The 21,623-nt window shown below is 49.1% G+C and overlaps 1 protein-coding gene across 2 annotated transcripts in view; it reads left to right on the plus strand.

Annotated features, from left to right (window-relative positions):
- CERS4 (ceramide synthase 4) overlaps positions 1–21,623 on the plus strand; it is a 108,878-nt gene that overhangs the window by 12,567 nt on the left and 74,688 nt on the right. Inside the window, exon 1 of one of the 2 annotated variants that reach the window (XM_035117929.3) lies at positions 11,166–11,232. The exons of the other annotated variant lie outside the window; for it this stretch is intronic. The gene's annotated coding sequence lies outside the window, so the exon portion shown is untranslated. Of the gene's footprint in view, positions 1–11,165; positions 11,233–21,623 lie in introns of those variants that run through there. 2 annotated transcript variants of the gene reach the window in all.

Genomic DNA, 21,623 nt, shown 5'->3' on the forward strand with positions numbered 1-21,623 from the left:
AAGCTACAGTTAGAACTGGATATGGAACAAATGATTGGTTCAAAATTGGGAAAGGAGTACGACAAGGTTGTATATTGTTTCCCTGCTTATTTAACTTATATACAGAATTCATCATGCGAAAGGCTGGACTAGATGAATCCCAAACCAGAATTAAGATTGCCGGAAGAAATATCAACAACCTCAGGTATGCAGGAGAGCGCAAAATATGGTCTGAAGCTCAACATCAAAAAAACCAAGATCATGGCCACTGGTTCCATCACCTCCTGGCAAATGGAAGGGGAATAAATGGAGGCAGTGAGAGATTTTACTTTCTTGGGCTCCTTGATCACTGCAGATGGTGAGAGCAGTCACGAAATCAAAAGACGCCCGCTTCTTGGGAGAAAAGCAATGACAAACCTAGACAGCATCTTAAAAAGCAGAGACATCACCTTGCCGACAAAGGTCCGTATAGTTAAAGCTATGGCTATTCCAGTAGTGATGTATAGAAGTGAGAGCTGGACCATCAAGAAGGCTGATCGCCAAAGAATTGATGCTTTTGAATTATGGTGCTGGAGGAGACTCTTGAGAGTCCCATGGACTGCAAGAAGATCAAACCTATCCATTCTGAAGGAAATCAGCCCTGAGTGCTCACTGGAAGGACAGATCCTGAAGCTGAGGCTCCAAGACTTTGGCCACCTCATGAGAAGAGAAGACTCCCTGGAAAAGACCCTGATGTTGGGAAAGATTGAGGGCACTAGGAGAAGGGGACAACAGAGGACGAGATGGTTGGACAGTGTTCTCGAAGCTACCAACATGAGTTTGACCAAACTGCAGGAGGCAGTGCAAGACAGGAGTGCCTGGCGTGCTCTGGTCCATGGGGTCATGAAGAGTCGGACACGACTAAACGACTAAACAACAACAACAACTCATTTATTCATCTCCTTTAAATATATAGTCTTATAAAACTATAGGTTATTACAATAATCCTGCCAATTTTTTAAAATCTTTAATATTCAAGAAACCATTTCCATTCTCCCACACACACACACACACACACACACACACACACACAATCTTCCTTCCTTCCTTCCTTCCTTCCTTCCTTCCTTCCTTCCTTCCTTCCTTCTTCCTTCCTTCCTTCCTTCCTTCCTTCCTTCCTTCCTTCCTTCCTTCCTTCCAGTAAGTTTCGCCATTTCTGCATATTCCATAAGTTTTTGTATCCATTCTTCCTTTGCTGGGACTTCTGCTTCTTTCCATTTGGGGGCAAGTAACATTCATGACACAAATAAGTTTCTATACGTTCCAGGTAGTTTTGTCCCCTACAATTCCCAAAATAAAAGAAATAGACCCTCTAGGTTTAAAAGTGGGGACAGGTGACAAGCTAACTTCACCCCATTCATTATACAGGTGTTGGTTGCTAGGCATGCAAATAGGTGTGAGGTGTAGGTGGGCATTGGCTTAGGGGCTGCTGGCAGTGCAGGAGCGTTCTGCAGTTTTGGAAGAGGGAACTGCAACCAGCTTTCTTTGCTTTAGGGCAGAGGTGGGTAACTTTGGGGTCAATCCCCAGTGGAGCTTCTGCCTTCCCTTCTCCCTCGGCCTCCCCATTACACGGTGAGCAGGTATCAGAAAGGAAAATTGACATAGGTTTAAAATAGATAGGGAAGGGGATTGTGAAACCTCTTTTGTTCTTCAAGAGTATTCTTTTGCAAACGCAGGAGCGGGAATTGATAAACCGGCAGCTGATGGATAACGTAAGGGATGGATTGCAAATTAGAGATAAATATGTAATATCAGGCAGCAATGGGGGGAAACAGGGACGCCTGAAGGATGAAGAGGAGGGGATGGAATAGGACGTCCCTATTTTCAGGGGAGAAACGTTGGAGGGGATGGAATAGGACGTCCCTATTTTCAGAGGAGAAACGTTGGAGGGGATGGAATAGGACGTCCCTATTTTCAGGAGAGAAATGTTGATGAAAATGGAATAGGACTTCCCTATTTTCACCAGAGAAATGTTGGAGGGGATGGAATAGGACGTCCTTATTTTCCTCGGAGAAACATTGGAATGGAAGGAACAGGGCGTCCCTATTTTCCTCGGACAAATGTCAGATGCGGGGCCACCCTGCCCTCTTTTCAGTTGGCTTCCCTTTCCCTCCCCCCCCCCCGCCCACAGCCACCATGTGGCCCCTGGGCCTTTAGCTAGAAGGGAATATGGCCCCCCTCATTCTGCTAAAAAGGTTTCACACCCCTGCTTTAGGGAGATTTGGGAATGGCTTTGTCTTTTTGCCTCCCCACCTTTCACGTCATACCTGTCTGCAGGGCCAACAACCTGCCCGCTGGACTTGGGCAGGCAGGGGGTGTTTGTGCGAGGTTGTGGGGTGTTTTGTTTTTTGGTTTTTTGCATTTTGCTGGGACAAGCACGAGGTGCCGCTTTGAGCTTTTTGTGCAGTTGCAGCGTCAGAGCCACCCAGGGGTGCCAGCAGCGAGCCAGCCGTGCCAAGTTGGCACAGGGAGGGTCCGTACAGTATGGTCCTCCAGAATTGGATTACAAAGGCGCTTGTCGGCTAAGTGATCGGCGCAGCTGTGCAAAGAATATTAGTTACTGTAAAGGATTCTTCTCTCCGGTCTAAGAGAATATGGAGGGGGAGCCTTTGCTAGGTGGAAACACAAAAGCTGATCGCTAGGCAGCCTCTTGTCCCCCAAGAGGGGGGATGAATGCCTTTTGACCTCTGCTGTTTATTTAAAACTTTGCTCCGGTCAAGACGGCCAATTCAAGGCTGATCGTGCAGGACAGTCTCAGGGAGGGGGAGCTGGCAGACCGAGGGCAGGGGAAGGAAGAGGGAGGGAAGAGCAGGATTCGATCTGGGCTCGGACTTTGGCAAAGGCCAGTCCTTTGCTGCTATAAGCCTCAGTTATCCTCCTGTAAAATAGGAGCGCCACCCCCACCCCTGCCGGAGAACGACCTGAAAATGATTCACAGATGGTATTTAACTCCGAGTAGACTTGCTAAGACAGGGGTCAGCAAACCTTTTCAGCAGGGGGCCGGTCCACTGCCCCTCAGACCTTGTGGGGGCGGGGTGGACTATATTTTGAAGAGAGTGAAAAATGAACAAATTCCTATGCCCCACAAATAACCCAGAGATGCATTTTAAATAAAAGGACACATTCTACTCATGTCAAAACACTCTGATTCCCGAACCATCCACGGGCCGGATTTAGAAGGCGATTGGGCCGGATCCGGCCCCCAGACCCTAGTTTGCCTGCCCATGTGCTAAGATGTATAAGACTGCAACGAGGTTGAGGGTATGTTCTATCATATGCGGTGGACTTGTAAAAGGATAAAAGAGTAATGGGAAATAATTTATAATGAACTAGCTGGCCCTGCCACGCGTTGCTGTGGGTCCCCAGTTCTGTTCCCTGCAAACCTGAGCTATCCTGTCCCCGTCCTGCCCCCACCCGCAATGCAGGCTAGTGAGCTGACATGTTTTGGGGCGTGGGTGGTTAGGGGCAGGATCCCGGCGTGGCCCTTTGTGGAGGAATGGCCGTTCTGGCAGTTATAGCATATTGGTTGTTGAGACGCAGGTTCGGCCTTCTGTTTCCCAGGATGCACTCTGTCTCGCCCTTGGAGACGCAGTTTCTGGGTTCTATTTCCCAGCATGCCCAGCAGTGTCTGCTGGCTGAGTTTTGAGGTCCACAAAACGGGGTTTCACCTTGCACTGGGGTGTCATCTGTGTTTGCAAATGGTATGTGGACACTCGGTTATTCGCATGTGACGTTGTGTCCAAATTTCATTGGCATTGGTCAAGCGGTTTTGGTGAGAGGTGGAGACCAACCAACATGCCCCTTTTACATTTTGATAGATAGATAGATAGATAGATGATAGATAGATAGATAGATAGATAGATAGATAGATAGATAGATAGATAGATACATAGATGTCCAAAAAACAAAACAAAGAGTCCTTTTTGTTGGGGAAAATTCAGAAAGAAATTCCCAGGAGTAAAAAAAAAAGGTAATTTTTGTATGCCACTACTGCGGCCCGTGTTTCGTTAGCCCCCAAATGGAAAACGAGCGAGGTCCCAACCAAAGAAGAATGGCAACTTAAGTTGACAGAATATCCGCAGCTTGCAGACTTAACATATAGAATGAGAGAACAAGAAGAATGTACATTTAGAGAAGAGTGGAAAACGTTTATTGAATATATGGGGGGAAATTGTGTACACTTGAAGACGTGGGCAGCGTCAAGATAAATCCAACCGTGTAAATAAGTTTTGGCAGATGTAATAATGGGATGCTGAGTGGTTTAGTTTTATGTAAAACATGCAGGGATTTGTGGTATGCAAAACGAACCACGGAAAGAGAAGAAGGGAAGCCATTGGTATCTTAAGGTTGTTTAAATGAATGTTCCAAAATGTAGAACAGAAAGACTTAATAAAAAATTATACCAAAAAATTGAAATAAAATTAATCCAAGCAGCAAAATAAAAAAATGGGAGAAAACCCTCCAACATTCCTCAGATAGGGACATTTCTCGTTTATTTCTTTATTTTTAAATCAAGACTCCTTCCACTTTGCTCCCCCTTTCTTCCCACCTAGGGCAGCCCTGCCCTTTCGCCTACATCTCAGGGCTGGCGTGTCAGAAGGGGCTGGGTCTCACCTGCAGCAACTGTTCCTCTCCCCCCGTTCTGCAGCAGCCACTATCAGTTGCCCAAGGGAGGATGTTGGCAACGGCGCCACGGAGAGGCAACAAAATACTCTCTCGCAGCCGCCGCCACTTGGGATGAGCTTGGCAGCGGAACCGGGTTCAAATCAGAATCAAGGGTGGCTCTTTTGTAATTCCAGGACTGTCCCTGGAAAATCGGGGCATTTGAAGGGCATGTGAGTAAACATGACCTGGGGTGGATCTAAACACGAGGGCTATAAATAAGTCATAAATTAAATACAGTGGTACCTTGGGTCTCAAACACCTTGGTACTCAAACAACTTGGAACCTGGTTTGCGAACTTTTTTTGGAAGCCGAACATGCTCCGTTTTAAGTGTTACACTTCCGTTTTGAGTGTTACGCAGAGGGCCTTCTTGGTGGTGGCACCCGCTCTGTGGAACACCCTCTCATCAGATGTCAAGGAAATAAACCACTATTTGACTTTTAGAAGACATCTGAAGGCAGCCCTGTTTAGGGAAGTTTTAATGCTTTATGTTTTATCACTTTATTGTTATTAATATTCCGTTGGGAACTGCACAGAGTGGCTGGGGAAACCCAGCTAAATGGGTGGGGTATAAAACTATTGTTGTTGTTGTTGTTGTTGTTATTATTATTATTATTATTATTATTATTATTATTATTATTATTATTATTTGTGAGCTCCCCACAACCACCCTACTGGCAACTGTAACTTGGTCAGAGAGCCATTCTCGGTCTGCCAAGCAGCCATTAACCAGAGAACCACCTATATTAGCAGTTCCCAAATTCCTCTCCCGCATGGGACCGATTGAAAATTGCTTTGGGCCTTACGGGACCACTTAGTGAATTCTCTCCTGCCTGGGTCTGCACAGTGCTGAGTGCTATATGGTTTTTAATTGCATTTCAATTGCCTCTCCTTTCCTCTCCATCACCTCTGATCTGTGCAGCTCACCTCACAGGTGGGCTGCAGAGATCTTAGAACAGCCTGCCATTCCGTCGCAAGATAGAAAGGAAAGAAAAATTAATATAGAAAGAATAAACAATGATTTTTTGAGTGGACAGGCAAGGGGATGCATAAACCTCTTTCGTTCTTTAAGGGAAGATCATGTCGCCGTTATGTAAACACACGAGCAGGAATCGATAAAACGACAGCTGGCGAATAACGGGAGAGGAAACAAAAGTAAAAAATCGGAAAATTCATAAATGAGTAAGGAATGAGATGTGAATTAGAAATGAATATGGCATGTCGAGCAGCAATGGGGGAAAGGTTAGACCCATCGAGGACAAACAGCAGGAAGTCAACTCTTTGGGGGGGGGATGCATAAATACAATGCAATTTGGCATTGATTTGTTAAAAATCTGGAAAACAAATATTATTTGGCAAAAAACAAACAAACAGCTGGTGACCTTGGGGTCTCGAATTCCAGCTCCTCCCTCCTCACATCTTGCGTGCCATTCTAATTAATAGTGGTGGCGTCCCCCAGGCTCTGCACCCAGTGCAACCAAACTGGTTCCACTCCCCGAAATCTGCCTCTCCACAAAGGAGGCCATGGTCGACCTGAGCGATGCTCGTGAATCGCTGTGGTCCATAGGCCACAGTTTGGGACCTTCCCGATCGAGACAGAACCTCCGTGTTCAGAAAACTACCTCTGGCTACCGGATCCCAGGGCCCAGGGAACGACTGTGTGTGTGTGTTCCTTTCCCAGAGGGATCTACCTGTAGTTGCGCAATATGAGCAAAGAACAGGGAGGCGTTCGAGTCCGGTAAACAACGGAACGCAAACCTACCGAATTGAAAATTAATGCACAAACTAAAAAGCGGCACCTGGCTAGCTCTGTTGGTTAGAGATCGTGCTGCTGGTGACAGTAAGGTTGCAGGTCCGATCCCCGTATGGGTATTGCTGCATATTTCTGCATTCCGGCCCAACTCTACAATTCTGCGATTCGAAACTTGGGCTCATCTCCGCCTTGCAGCACTGTTCTCCGGCCAAATCACTTCTGCGACTGAATAATGCGTAAAAAAGGGTGTTCATCTTAGAATTTTGAAGTGTCAGGCATAGCTCTAGTGGCTTTAGCCCAAACGTAGCAGAGTTTTCCTGCACAGCGCAGAAGCTAGTTGAGGTGGAAATGACTAGTCGGCTACACGCAGAATAACTATTTACAGGATTTATTAAAAGACAATAAAACCAGCAGAGTTTCTGCATACAAAGCAAAGCAAAATAAATCCTCTCTCTCTCTCTCTCTCTCTCTCTCTCTCTCTCTCTCTCTCTCTCTCTCTCTCTCTCTCTCTCTCTCTCTCTCTCTCCAACCATACGTAGCACTCCTAACCTAACACCCAACAAGAAACAACTGTGCTAGCATTCCTAGATAAGAGTTCAATGCTGGTCGTTAACCAATCAGAGAGTAGTTTCCAGGTCAGGCAGACCTTGGCTTTCTGCCAAGAGTAAATTGACACTGCCTTGAGTTAATTGTGTGAAACTGAACAGTTCACAGTGTATCTAGTAGAATGCTCTGTTTCAAGATGGCCGTCGTATCTCAAGGGCTGTCCCATGGAAGAGGGAGCATGTTTGCTTCCTCCCTGCTCTGGAGGGTAGGACTCGAACCCATGGCTTCACGTTGCAAGGAGATTGCGACTAAACATCAGGAAGAACTTTCTGGCACCGAGAGTTGTTTGGCAGTGGAACAGAATCCCATGGGAGGTGGTAGACTCTCATTCCTTGGAGGTTTTTAAGCAGAGGTTGGAGGGCCATCTGTCATGGATGCTTGAGCTGAGATTCCTGCATTGCAGGGGGTTGGACTAGAGGACCCTTGGGGTTCCCTCCCAACGCTTCAATTCTATGACTCTATCTCCTCTCAGTCTCCTCCAGGCTAAATGTACCCAGCTCCTTCAACCGTTCCTCATAAGGCATGGTTTCCAACATAGAACAAATTTATAGATTGACAAAATGAAAGATAGGAACACTTTCCCAAAAAAAACCACACCCAAAACCATCAGAGCCTTTTTGTTGGGGATAACGCAGATGGAAATTCCCAGGTGTCAAAAAAGACTATTTATGTATGCCGCTACTGCGCCCCGTGTTTTGCTAGCCCCAAAACGGAAAATGAGCGAGGTCCCAACTAAAGAGGAACGGCAACTTGAAGTGATGGAATACGCGCAGCTTGCAGATTTAACATATAGAATAAGAGAACAAGAAGAACGCACGTTTAAAGAAGACCGGAAAATGTTTACTGGATATATGGGTGAAAATTGTGCACATTTAAAAAACGCTGGCAGCATTAAGATAAATCCAAGTGTAAATAAGTTCTGATGGATGTAACAATGGAATATACTGTATGGATCAGTTCATGTAAAATATGCAGGGTTGTATGGGATGCAGAATGAACCATGGAAGGAGAAGGGAATTCATTGATTTAAGGTTGTTTGAATGGACTCGGGTGGCGCTGTGGGTTAAACCACAAAGCCTTGGGCTTGCCGATCAGAAGGTTGGCAATCCTTCTGCGACAAGGTGAGCTCCCGTTGTTCGGTCCCAGCTCCTGCCCACCTAGCAGTTCAAAAGCACATCAAAGTGGAAGTAGATAAATAGGTACCGCTCCGGTGGGAAGGTAAACGGCGTTTACGTGTGCTGCTCTGGTTCGCCAGAACCGGCTTAGTCATGCTGGCCACATAACCCGGAAGCTGTCTGCGGACAAACACCAGCTCCCTTGGCCTATAGAGCGAGATGAGCGCCGCAACCCCAGAGTCGTCCGCGACTGGACCTAATGGTCAGGGCTACCTTTACCATTTAAATGAATATTTTGAAATGTAAATTAGAAAAAATAATTATTATTATTACAGTAATACCTCGGGTTACGAACGCGATCCGTTCCGGATCGCAGTTCGTAACCTGAATAGTTCGTAACCCGAACGCAATGAGCGCCGCCATTTTGCGCATGCGCAAAGCGCGATTTTCACGATTTGCGCATGCGCAGATTGCGCGATTGCGCCGCTTCTGCGCACGCACGCGCGGCGAAAACACTTCCGGGTTTGCGCAGTTCGTAACCCGAACTGTTCGCAAACCGAGGTGGTCGTAACCCGAGGTACGACTGTATTTAAAAAGAAAGTTTGGAACACAGAAAGCTGCTTTTTGGGGGGGGGGAGTCACTTCCTGGGCCTGTTTATACCAGCACAGTATTGCCCACACTGACAGAGTCTCTCTCAGACCTACCTGGCAATTGTGGAGACTGGAGCTGGGACTTTCTACCATTCAGGGACGGCCATTTGTGTGCGTGTTTTAGATGCTGGACAGGAGAGTCTTAATGTGTCCACAAGCCGTAGATCTTGGCAACAGATTGCTGGGAAGGGTTTAGAGTTCCCTCCTGCGGCGCACCAGATTGTCTCTTTGTCCCCTGCCAAAGCCATCCGTCTTCCAACGAGCCTCTGCAAAAAAATCTTCATCCTATTTGATGTATCTCTCGGATTTGAATTTGATTCGATGTATGAGCCACTGCTGTTGTCAGAACACCGGACCTTCCAGGGTCCAGTTTTGAGGCTCGAGTATAAATCCTCGGAATACTGAGCCTCTTAAAAATATATACTGTATACAGTATACTAGCTGGCCCCGCCACGCGTTGCTGTGGCTAATCTCTGTGACTGCCCCCACCCTGTGCCGATCCATTACGTATCCCGCCCCCTCTTCCTCCCCCCCCCGGCTTATCCCTGTGAGTGGTCCCACCGTGTCCTGACCTATCCCGTTCCCTCCCCCCCAACCCCCCCCCAGGCGAGTCAGTACCTCCATTCGGTCTAGTCTGTAAAGGCTTTGGCCTAGTATGTAAACTGGAGCCGAGGTGCTGTTGAGAGAGACGGTTTTATAGGTGCAGTACAAGTGTAGCCGCCGCTAGAGGGTGCTGGTTTGCAACCTGGTTCTTTTCCCAGCATGCACTTTCGGCTGAGTGGTGCGTTCTGGAACAGGGGTTTCTTGGGGTCTTACGTGGCCCAGGTGTGACATTTGTCTTTGCAAACTTTCTAAGATCCTTCGGACATTTGCATGGGACGTTGTGTCCGAATTTGAACGCAATCGGCCAAGCGGTTTCGGAGAAAAGTGGAGACCCACCCACATGCCCTTTTTACATTTTTATATATGTAGATAAAAGGCCACCTGTGTTTTAGCCATTGGGATTGTGCAAAAGGAACTCTGCAGATGCTTAGAGACACTATGTGATTATTATTATTATTCCAACAACGTTCATGGCCCAGCTTCGAGTGCCAAGAAGAAATCCTAGGCAACAGAGCCCCCTAAAAAAACCCACTTGCTACCTGGGTGTCCAGTTATTGTCTCTCTGCCTGATCAACCTCACAGGGTTGTTGTGAGGACGAAATGGGAGATCAACGGATGAAGTGCGGCCTATAAATTTAACACAGATTTTAAATTTTTAAAAAATGAACGCCACCTTGAGCTCCTTTGGGGGAACCTGGGATGTGAATAATTGAAACTAAAGATTCTTAATTCCACACCTTCTGGGCTTAAGGTGTCAAGAAAAATCTTTCTACCATTTCAACTTTTAGTTAAGCGTTTTTATTTACAGCTGTCCCACCGGCTACTCCCATGCTTGAGCCTCTCTTAACCCCCCCAAAAAGCCAACCCTCCTTTTTATCCATTGGGGAGGGTGAAAGGCACTTTGCAGGGACTCAGGCCCTGCTTCATTCCCCACACCTTCCAGGGCCCAAAACTGAGTGCCCAGAATAAATCCCAGTAAACTGAGTCCTTTTAAAAATAAGCAAGCAAGCAAACAGCAACGCGCACCATCATTTTCACCATTAGGGCAGGGAGCTCTCTGCACATGCTCAGAGGCCCTGTTTCATTATTATTACTCCACACCTTCCAGGGCCCAGAAGAAACCCTAGGAAAGTGAGCCCCTTTAAAAACAAACAAACAAGGCGCGCCCGCGTTTTGGCCCTTGGGGCGGGCCGCGCTCTGCACGTGCTCAGAGGCACGGCCAACCAGGCGCCCTCCCCCTCGCGGGGAGAATCTGACCACATTTTTATTTTTTATTTCATAACAAGCAAACCAACCAACCAGGCGGCAAGCAAACAAGCAAGCAAACCAACAACAAAAAGACGCGCGTGCGTTCTGGCCCTTGGGGCGGGCCGCGCTCTGCACGCGCTCAGAGGCACGGCCAGCCAGGCGCCCTTCCCCACGCGGGGAGAATCCGACCACATTTTTATTTTTATTTCATAACAGGCAAGCAAACCAAACCAACAAGGCGCGCGCGCGTTTTTGCGCTTGGGGCTGGGCGCGCTCTGCAGGCGCTCAGAGGCGCGGCAACTCCGTCGCCCTCCCCGTCGCTCCCGTGATCCACAGGCTCCGCTCCTCCCTCTCGGCCCCGGAGGAGGGGGAAGCGCAGGCGGGAGGGAGGGAAGGAGGGAAGGAGGGAAGGCGAAGCGAGAGCGCCTCTGCCCGCCTCCTCGTGGCTCCTCCTTCCCGGGGGCCGCCCCGTCTCTCTCTCTCTCTCTCCACCCTGACCCGGAGCTCCGTTGAACTCCGGAGCCGACGAAAGGCGCCTCGGAGAAGCGGCGGAGACGCGCGCGCCGGAGCAGCAGGTCTGGATGCGGGCAGGGAGGGGGCTGGCGGGGGTGGGAGAGAGGGAGGGTGGGTCCCCCCTCCCCGGAGAAAATGGGCAGCGCTCTGGAAGCGACAGCGCCCCAGGGCTGGGCATCAGCCGGCGTCGGGCTCTCCCTCCCCAAACGCCAGCTGGGCATCAACGGTGGCACAGCCCACAATGCTGGATCGGAAGCAAGGATTCGTGGGGGGTTTTTTTGGGGGGGGGAGTGCGCGCGCCGCCGCCGCTGCTCATCTCTCCTCCATGGGCACATCTGGGCAGCGGGACAAGGGGGCACGGCGACCCGGGCGGGGAAGGTTGTCAGAAGTGAGTCAGGACTAGGAGGAGGGTGGGGTATTTTTTGGGGGGGGGAGCATCGGGAAGGAGGGCGCACCTGGGGGCATGGGAGCCAACCTCAAGGGGCCGAGGTCCCTTGGCTCCCCCCCAGTAAAATATTTGTGGGGGTGGGCTCAACAGAGTTGATGGGCATTGCCATTCAAATGGTGGGCATGCACCATGTCTTGTGATTATGCGGGGCATGGCTTGCCTGGGCAACCCCCCTCCCCCGATATTTTATTCAAGTGGGTCTCTTGGCTGGTGGGCAATGCCGGCTCAGTGTCAAACCTGAACTAGGAAGAAGAAGGGGCGGTGGGTTTGGTAGAAATTGGGTACCACCCGGTAAAGTGTTGGCACACCCAGAGGGCATCCACACAGAGTGGGTGAAGAGCTGGAATAGGACTCCCCCCCCCCCCACTCACAAGGGGCATCAGGTGGGTGCAGGGCGGGTGTTGGTAGAGAATGGGCCTTGGGGGGGGGCGGGCACAGTTTAGGGCAGACTCAGAGAGAGAGAGAAAAGGCCCAGAATGGGCACCAATCGAGATAGGGCGCCGGACTGGAAAGGGGCATCTAGAGGCCATCAGGACTGCCCTCCACTCTGGGATGAAACGGGTTGTTCTCTCGGGGGGGGGGGGGGGAGGGAGTTGGCAGTGTCAGAGCCGTGCGTGGGGAGGGAGGAAGAGGGGTAGGCAGGCTGGACTTTGCTGCTCCAAGAGACACGGCCTTGTGAGTAGTTGGCAGTGAGTCGGTTTGACAGCGCCCAGTTGGCAGGGTATCTTTTAGGTGGGGGTGCGGGTGCCCGAAGCCCCACTGCTCAGCCATGGGGGCGAGGCCAGTGCGCAAAGAGGAGCAGGCGCCCCTAAATGTGGGGCAGGCTCTTGCCGTTATTCCGCCGCGTGGAAGTCGCCAGACAACCGAGGCAGAAGGGATGAAAGATGGGCCCAGGATTTGGCCGGCTGTGCCCGGTTTTGGGGGCAAGCTGCAGCAGGGCCGGGGCATGCCCAGCCGTGCCAAGGATACTGCTGTGGGAGAAGGGACACGTGGGTGGTGTTTGTGGGGGCGGGGAGAGCCTTCCCTCCCCCCCAGTTGGCAGGGCTGATTCACTGGCAACAACCACGGTTGCCAACTTTCCCTTCCAGCTGGCCTTGCGGTGCCTGGAAAAAAAACTGGTCAAACTGCCACCTCAATAGGCTTCTCCCTGCCTCATCCCAGTTGGGGGTGGGGGTATTGCCAACTCTTTTTTGGGTGCCCCTTCGGCCCTCCCCCTGCGCCTTTTAAGAGCAGCCCGTGCTGCAAAGGAGGAGGCCCAGAGGAGGGGGAAAGTGTGTGTGTGTGTGTGTCCCCGTCCCCTCGTTTCCTCTGTAGCACACGTGCCACAAAAAGCGCAGGAGCAGCGCCAGGAAATAAAGGTGGCAACCCTATCATGGGGGTTGCCAAACTGTTGAGCTCCGGTGCGCCGTTTCGGTTTTGATTTGTGTGTGTTTGTTTGAAAGGTTCTGTCACGGCTTTCGGAAATCGTTGGGTCTCAACTCCTCGTGTTATTGATTATCTTATGTTATTGATCGTATTGCACAATTAGAGCCTATTGGACTATGTGGCTTTCTGATTGTCCTGCTGAACGCTTTTAGAACAGGGGGACGTCATTCGTAGTATTGGGATTATTATTCAGTAACAGGCGCTTTCGGCAAGTCGAGTCTTCGTTCTGTCTCCCCTTCCCTGCGAGGACTTTGGGGTAGTTTTAAGTAGTTCTGCCTCCCTTGGAACCTGACCTGGATCACAACAGCCCTCTGAGGTAGGCTAGGCACAGAATTATAACAAGGGGCTTGAGGCCACCCCAGTGAATTTCATGCAAGGCTTGGAACATATTTGGCAGGGAAGAGGTGACAGCACAGACCAGGCACCCCCAAACTGCGGCCCTCCAGATGTTTTGGCCTACAACTTCCATGATCCTTAGCTAAGAGGACCAGTGGTCGGGGAAGATGGGAATTGTAGTGCGAAACATCTGGAGGGCCAAAGTTTGGGGGTGCCTGGCCCTGGCATAGACGCTTTTAAAATTATGTATTTTTTTGGCGAGGCCTTTCTCTCTCTCTCGTAACAGTAAAAGTGAAACTCAGTGTTGCAAAGATTCAGGACGGACAAAAAACAACAACAACCCTTCATCGTGCCAAGTTAAACTATGGAACTTCCTGCCACAGGAGGAGGCAATAGCCATCAACTGGAGTGCCTTAAAAGAGGATTGGGAAAATTCAAGGAGGATGAAAGGGCTATTGATGGCTGCTAGCCAGGATGGCTCTGTTCTACTACCATGGCTGGAGACAGACAGAGTTGGAAGGGACCCCAAGGGTCATCCAGTCCAACCCCCTGCAATGTAGGAATCTTTCGTCCAACACGGGACTCGAACCCACGACCCTGCGGTTGTGAGTCTCACGCTCTGCCCAGTGAGCTGTAGGCCGTAATGCTTCTGAATTGCGCTTGGATCCCATGCTTGCCGGCTTCCCATCTGGATTGCCTCTGAGCATCTGCAGAGTGTCTTTTGTCATCTGCATTGCCACACACCTAGGATTATGAGGAAATCATGCAGGTCACGACCTACCTACTTTCCAGGTATCCTTGAACCCCCGCCTCTCTTCTTTGGAGCGGGGTGCACACGGGGTAAGACTAAAACAGCCCCAGGACCACCCTTAATTCTTGGCATGATTCCTCTGCAAGAGATTTAGCTGCCAGAGGGTCTTGCCACTTTCCCTCTGCCCTATACATAGAGATGGGAAAGATTCGCTGATTCCCTTCTCCCATTTTAAAAAACGACCGCCTCTTTCCATATGAACCTACCTGGACCCTGAGATCATCTTCTGAGGCCCTCCTTCGTGTGCCTCCTCCTCGAGAGCTCCAGAGGGGGTGGCAAGACGAGAACGGGGCCTTCTCTGTAGTGGCTCCCCGTCTGTGGAATGCTCTCCCCGGGGAAGTTCGCCTGGTGCCTTCATTACACACACCTTTAGGCGCCAGGCAAAAATGTTCCTTTTTAACCAGGCCTTTGGTTGATCTGTTTAACATCCTATGCCCTTTTAAAATGTGGCTCTTTTCGGGGGGCGGGTGTTATTGGGTTGTTGTTTTTATTCTGATTATATAAATATATATTGTGATATTTTCTCTGAACCGCCCTGAGACCTCCGGGTATAGGGTGGTATATAAACTCTAATAATGATGATGTCATTAATTTTTGTTAGGACAGAAGTCAAAGTCAATCCATTAGGCCAGGCATCCCCAAACTGCGGCCCTCCAGATGTTTTGGCCTACAACTCCCATGATCCCTAGCTAAGAGGACCAGTGGTCAGGGATGATGGGAATTGTCGTCCAAAACATCTGGAGGGCCGAAGTTTGGGGATGCCTGCATTAGGCTGTATCTGGCTAAAGCATACTCGATTAACGTGCCTTAGGCTGTGCACATCTAAAGCATGCAAGCACCTACTGGGACCTGTAGTTTGCCCACCACAGCACTCCAATTCCCAGCACCCTTAACAAACTTCAGTTCTCAGTATTCTTTTTTTGTGTGGGGGGGGGGACGGGGGCAGAAATGTGCTTTATAGTGTCTGTGCAGCCCTTCGTCAGATACGGACCAGTGTCTGAATGGTCCAGAAGCTTGTAAGCAAAGAAGATTCCACCTAAACATTAGGAAGAACTTCCCGACAGTAAGAGCTGTTCGACAGTGGAACTTGCTGCCAAGGAGAGTGGTGGAGTCTCCTTCTTTGGAGGTCTTTAAGCAGAGAGGCATATGTCAAGAATTCTTCTGATGGTGTTTCCTGCTTGGCAGGGGGTTGGACTGGATGGCCCTTGTGGTCTCTTCTATGATTCTATGATTCTATCTGCTTATGCCTTATGAGGAACGATCGAATGAGCTGGGTACTTTTAGCCCGGAGAAGAGGAGACCGAGAGGAGATTGAATCAGAGAAGTGGAGAGTTGGAAGGGATCCCCACCCAGCGGTCATCTAGTCCAACCCCCCTGCAATGCAGGAATCTCGACACGTGGCTCCCCACCCCCAACATCCAATTTGAAACCGTATCGGACCCTGCTTAGCTTTGCAGATGTGCGGGCGGTTTTATTTCTGCGCCAGGTTCAGCTCCCTCTTTCTGACACCCTGCTTTTGATCATCCCCATTTCTCTCTCCTTCAGTCACCCCTGCCCCCTCCCCCCTGTCTTTTGATGATGATGATGATGATAATAATAATAATAATAATAATAATAATAATATATTATTTATACCTCGCCCATCTCCCCAGGAAGCCAGACCATTGACCCATCGAGCCCAGTATTGTCCACACGGACTGGCAGGAACTCACCGGGGAATTTCCCTCTCCTTTCTTTCATTCTTTTTTTAAAATAAGCTTTATTTAAACATTTAAGTATTACAAAACAAGAGAAAAAAGCCGACAAATAAACAATATACAGTATATTTAAACAGACTTAAAGAAAAAAGAAAAAGACCTCCCCCCGCCCACCTATCCCTCACGCTTCCCTCTATCCGTGTCCGATCTTCTTTTACCTACTGTACTGTTTATTATTGTTGTGTTGTTCACTATATCTATTTATTTATTTATCCTACCATTCCTACTACATTTCATGTTACCTTGCGGCCATTAAGTTATACCATATTAATTTTCAGACTCTAGCACCCACTTTCACCGTGTATTCCTTAACACAATTCCATTCTTCCTTAATTACTTGATTAGAACATCCGCTGATTGATGCTGTTAATTGTGCCACCTCTGCAGATTCAAAGATCTTTATTCTCCATTCTACTAGTTCTGGTATCTTGTCAGATCTCCAGTTTTTCGCCAGTACAATTCTGGCTGCCGCGGTTGCATAATGAAATACATTCTTGTTATTCTTAGGGATGACCCATCGGACCCAGTATTGCCCGAACGGACTGGCAGGAACACTATGGGGAATTTCCCTGTCCTTTCTAGAGATCCCACTGGGGTTTGAACCCGTCAGAGTCTCTAAGCTCTTCCTCATAGTTGCTGCTGTTTTCCTCATTGTCGTCTTTGTAGGCGGAAGTCAGTCTTCGACTTGCTGGGCTGGAATAGATGCCTCCACCTGCGCTGAGTCGCGATATGGTCTGGACTATATGGTCCAGGGATTTAAGTGTGGATTGTTGATAATAATAATAATAATAATAATAATAATAATAATAATAATAAATTATTTATACCCCGCTTCCAACAGAACATTAAAACACAGTGATCTATTAAACATTAAAAGCCTCCCTGAACAGGGCTGCCTTCAGATGTCTTCTAAAAGTCTGGCACTTGTTTTTCTCTTTGACATCTGATGGGAGGGCGTTCCACAGGGTGGGCGCCACCACCGAGAAGGCCCTCTGCCTGGTTCCCTGTAGCTTTGCTTCTCGCAGTGAGGGAACCGCCAGAAGGCCCTCGGTGTTGGACCTGTGTCCAGGCTGAATGATGGGGGTGGAGACGCTCCTTCAGGGATACTGGGCTTTTTAGGGCTTTCAAGGTCAGCACCAACACTTTGAATTGTGCTCGGAAACATACTGGGAGCCAATGGAGGTCTTTCAGGACCGGTGTTATATGGTCTCGTCGGCCGCTCCCAGTCACCAGTCTGGCTGCCGCATTCTGGATTAGTTGTAGTTCCCAGGTCACTTTCCAAGGTAGCCCCACGTAGAGCGCATTGCAGTAGTCCAAGCAGGAGATAACTAGAGCATGCACCACTCTGGCGAGATAGTCTGCAGGCAGGGAGGGTCTCATCCTGCATACCAGATGGAGCCGGTAGGCAGCCGCCCTGGACACAGAATTGACCTGCACCTCCATGGACAGCTGTGAGTCCAAAATGACCACCAGGCTGCGCACCTGGTCCTTCAGGGGCACAACTACCCCATTCAGGACCAGGGAGTCCTCCACACCTGCCTACCCCCTGCCCCCCCCCAAAACAGCACTTCTGTCTTGTCAGGATTCAACCTCAATCTGTTAGCTGCCATCCATCCTCCAACCGTCTTCAGATACTCACATAAAAGATTCCTCTGTGCTTTTTAGCATCCATTCGTCCATTTCTCATGCTCCTATTTAAGCCAGCCTTTAACTCGGAATCAAGAGGACTAGAAACTTCCTTAATCACTTGGGGAAACAGCTATAGAGTATTCACGATGCATGCCGAAGCTCCCATTCTTACCCTTACATAGGAGGGTGAGATTTTTCGTCTTTGGGCCAAAACCACCCCACCACCCCCCAGCCGGCAAGATTTTTATTCCACCCTCCTTTCTTTCATTCAAAATTCCACAGGCGCAATTGGCCACTTGCGACCAAGTGAAGATGCCAATCCGTATTGAAAAATAGGACTTTTGAGCAGCCTGGCGCCAAAATGGCAACTATCCATTCCGTTTAGGCGACTGTAACCCTGGCACCCAGCTTATATATTTGACTTTCTAACACTCCTTAACATCATCTCCTATCCTATACTTAGTAGAGATAAGGCCAGCACCAGGGTTAGAAACTGACATGTGAAAGCTAGGAGCTCAATGGCGTCTTAAACCTAGGTTAAGAGTGCAAAAACGGGAAGTCTAGGCATGCTTTTTTTAAAAAAAGAACAAGAATACAAAGCTGAAAACGAATGAACTACAGTTAAAATATTATGTTCATTTTTCACATAGCCAGGAAACTTTTTCAGCAGCGGGCCAGTCCACTGTCCGTCAGCCCTTGGGGGGGGGGCGGGAAACTATATTTTTTTGGGGGGGGGGGGATGAACGAATTCCTATGCCCCACAAATAACCCAGAGATGCATTTTAAATAAAAGGACACATTCTACTCATGTAAAAACACACTGATTCCTGGTCCGTCCGCGGGCCGGATTGAGAAGGCAATTGGGCCGGATCCAGCCCCCAGGCCTTAGGTTACCCACCCATGGCTAGTCCTTCCCCTGCCCACCCACTCCTAATATTCTTAAGAGTGTCTCTTCTCCTGTCTTCAGAGATTAACTGGAAGTGGGGAGGTAGAAAAAGGTCCTCATTTCCTTCCACTCTGCAGGTTTAATCTGAAATCTTAGGCGCGGTAATGCGCCCAGAGCTCAGAAACGGCTCACGCTAATGGAATCCCCTGTCGCAAAATGCGCCTGGAACAAGGGGAGTTTTGGACGCTGGCACCCAGTCTGCCTTCTTTCATAGTTGTTCTGTTGAGATTTTTAATATACTTCAAATGGAGAAAATGAAACAATTTGTGGCCATTAATGTTAAAAATCTGGCAATGGGAATTATTATTATTATTACCCCGCCCATCTGGCTAGGTTTCCCCAGCTCCCAACAGAACATTAAAAACACGTTAAAACACCAAACATTAAAAACTTCCCTAAACAGGGCTGCCTTCAGATGTCTTCTAAAAGTCAGTTGTATATTTCCTTGAGATTCCATAGGGCGGGTGCCACCACTGAGAAGGCCCTCTGCTTGGTTCCCTGTAACCTTGCTTCTCACAGGGAGGGAACCGCCAGAAGGCCCTCGGAGCTGGACCTCAGTGTCCAGGCTGGACGATGGGGATGGAGACGCTCCTTCAGGTATACTAGGCTGAGGCCATTGAGGGCTTTCAATTTCTGTGGAGTGTGATCGAGTGTGCACTCAGGTCCTTTGCAGGCTTCCCACTGGGGAATCTGGCAGCCTACTGCCAGGAGAAGATTCTGGACCTTGTGGGCTTTTGTGCTGACCCAGCAGGGTTCTGGGGTTCTCATGATCAATGAATGCTCTGACTCAGGAGAAGGGACTTCCCTATATTCCAGAAACACAGCCAGTGCATTCTCCCCAGATGACTCACACTGATTGCACATTGCATACCCTAAAACCCTTCTCGGATGAAAATAGGGACGTCCTATTGCATAACAATATGGACCATAAAGAAGGCTGATTGCCAAAGAATGGATGCTTTTGAATTCTGGTGCTGGAGGAGACTCTTGAGAGTCCCATGGACTGCAAGAAGATCAAACCTCTCCATTCTGAAGGAAATCAGCCCTGAGTGCTCCCTGGAAGGACAAATCGTGATGCTGAGGCTCCAAGACTTTGGCCACCTCATGAGAAGAGAAGACTCCCTGGAAAAGATCCTGATGTTGGGAAAGATTGAGGGCACTAGGTAGGAGAAGGGGACGACAGAGGACGAGATGGTTGGACAGTGTTCTCGAAGCTACGAACATGATTCTGACCAAACTGCGTGAGGCAGTGGAAGACAGGAGTGCCTGGCGTGCTCTGGTCCACGGGGTCACGAAGAGTCGGACACGACTAAACGACTAAACAACAACAACAAAACTGCATAACAGACGCGGGTGGCGCTGTGGTCTAAACTACAGAGCCTCTTGGGCTTGCCAGTTGGAAGGTCGGTGGTTCGAACCCTCGCGATGGAATGAGCTCCCGTTGCTCTATCCCAGCTCCTGCCAACCTAGCAGTTCGAAAGCATGTCAAAGTGCAAGTACCGGTAGATAAATAGGTACCACTGTGGTGGGAAGGTAAACAGCGTTTCTGTGTGCTGCCCTGGTTTCGATGTCCTGTTGTGCCAGAAGCGGCTTAGTCCTGCTGGCCACCTGACCCAGAAAAACTGTCTGCGGACAAACGCTGGCTCCCTCAAAGTGGGATGAGTGCCGCAACCCCTGAGTCATTTACCTTTACCTTTATTGCTTTACCTTTACCTTTACCTTTATTCAATAATATTAATAATAATAATATTTATACCCCCCCTCATCTGACTGGGTTGCCCCAGGCACCCTGGGCAGCTTCCAACATATATAAAAACTTAATAAAACATTATTATTATTATTATTATTATTATTATTATTATTATTATTATTATTAAAAAACTTCCCCATACAGGGCTGCCTTCAGATGTCTTCTAAAGGTTGTATAGTTACTTCTCTCCTTGGCTTGGGGCTGACCAACCTCCGTACTCTCCCAACATTTCTCTGATGAAAATAGGGAAAACAAGACATTCCTGGATCAAATCAGAAAGCGGAATGGCTTCTCTCAATCCAGGGCTGCCCCTGGAAAATAGGGACCCTCGGAGGGTCTGTGGGACTTGATTTGAACTCGCGCCTTCCGGCTTCTTGAACCTTGCAAAGGGAGTGTCCACCGTGGTCCCTCGGTGATGTGCGAGGCGCATGCCCTCTGCACGAGCCCAGAGTCTCCCTTCTCTACCATCCCTCTCTGTGGTGTTGCAGGAAGCAGTGGGACGCATGCCGGGAACATAATCCGAGACACTCCCTCTTTCATTACTTCTGCATCTACTTACCCTAAACACGTTCCGGCTTGTTGCCCTCCTTTTTATTTTTTAAAATGTTTTATTCAGAGGTCTTTTAGATGCGAGAGAACACCGTGTGACGATGTGAGATAAACCTACTCCTTCTCTACCGCTTGCTCCGCGTGCTTAAGGCTACAGTTTCCCACTGATCTCCATGGAGCTCATTTCTATGCGCACAAATGGTTTTGCCCATTAGGCCTTGCGGCAATGTTCAAATTGGGGGAATTTCTATTAGCCCAAGGGCTGTTCTTCCTCCTAGGCCACTTTCCAGGGGCCATGTGCTAGCGGCAGGTGGGCGGGCGGATCAAAAGTGCAAGGAACGAAACATTTGACCTAAAAAAGGATCCTGAGTTTTCGAAGTTCTTTAAGGAGCTCGCAACACCTCTGCTGTTTTGAGATGTGTTTCTGCATGGAGCAAGGCAGCTTTGCACGCTGAAAACAAGAAAACAAGAACAAAACAAGAACATGAAGTAACCGAGGAGAAAGGTGAGTTATAAACGCCAACGCCTCGAAAGATTCCATCAATGGTCATACCTGCCAAGTTTCTGCCTGAGAAATAAGGGACCGGACCAGAAGTAGCAGACCGGAAGTAGCGCTGTCGCCATTTTGGAACTGGGCAGAGCATGCTCAGAAGTGACTTTTGATGCTGCTGTGCCCAGTTCCAAAATGGCCGCCGCACCAAAAGTCGCGCTGCAGCCATTTTGGAACTGGGCAGAGCAGCATCAAAAGTCGCTTCTGAGCATGCTCCGCTCAGTTCCAAAATGGCCGCCGCGCCAGAATAAA

This window comes from Zootoca vivipara, chromosome 6 (assembly GCF_965207765.1).
Source record: "Zootoca vivipara chromosome 6, rZooViv2.hap1.1, whole genome shotgun sequence".
Taxonomy (NCBI): Eukaryota; Metazoa; Chordata; class Lepidosauria; order Squamata; family Lacertidae; genus Zootoca; species Zootoca vivipara.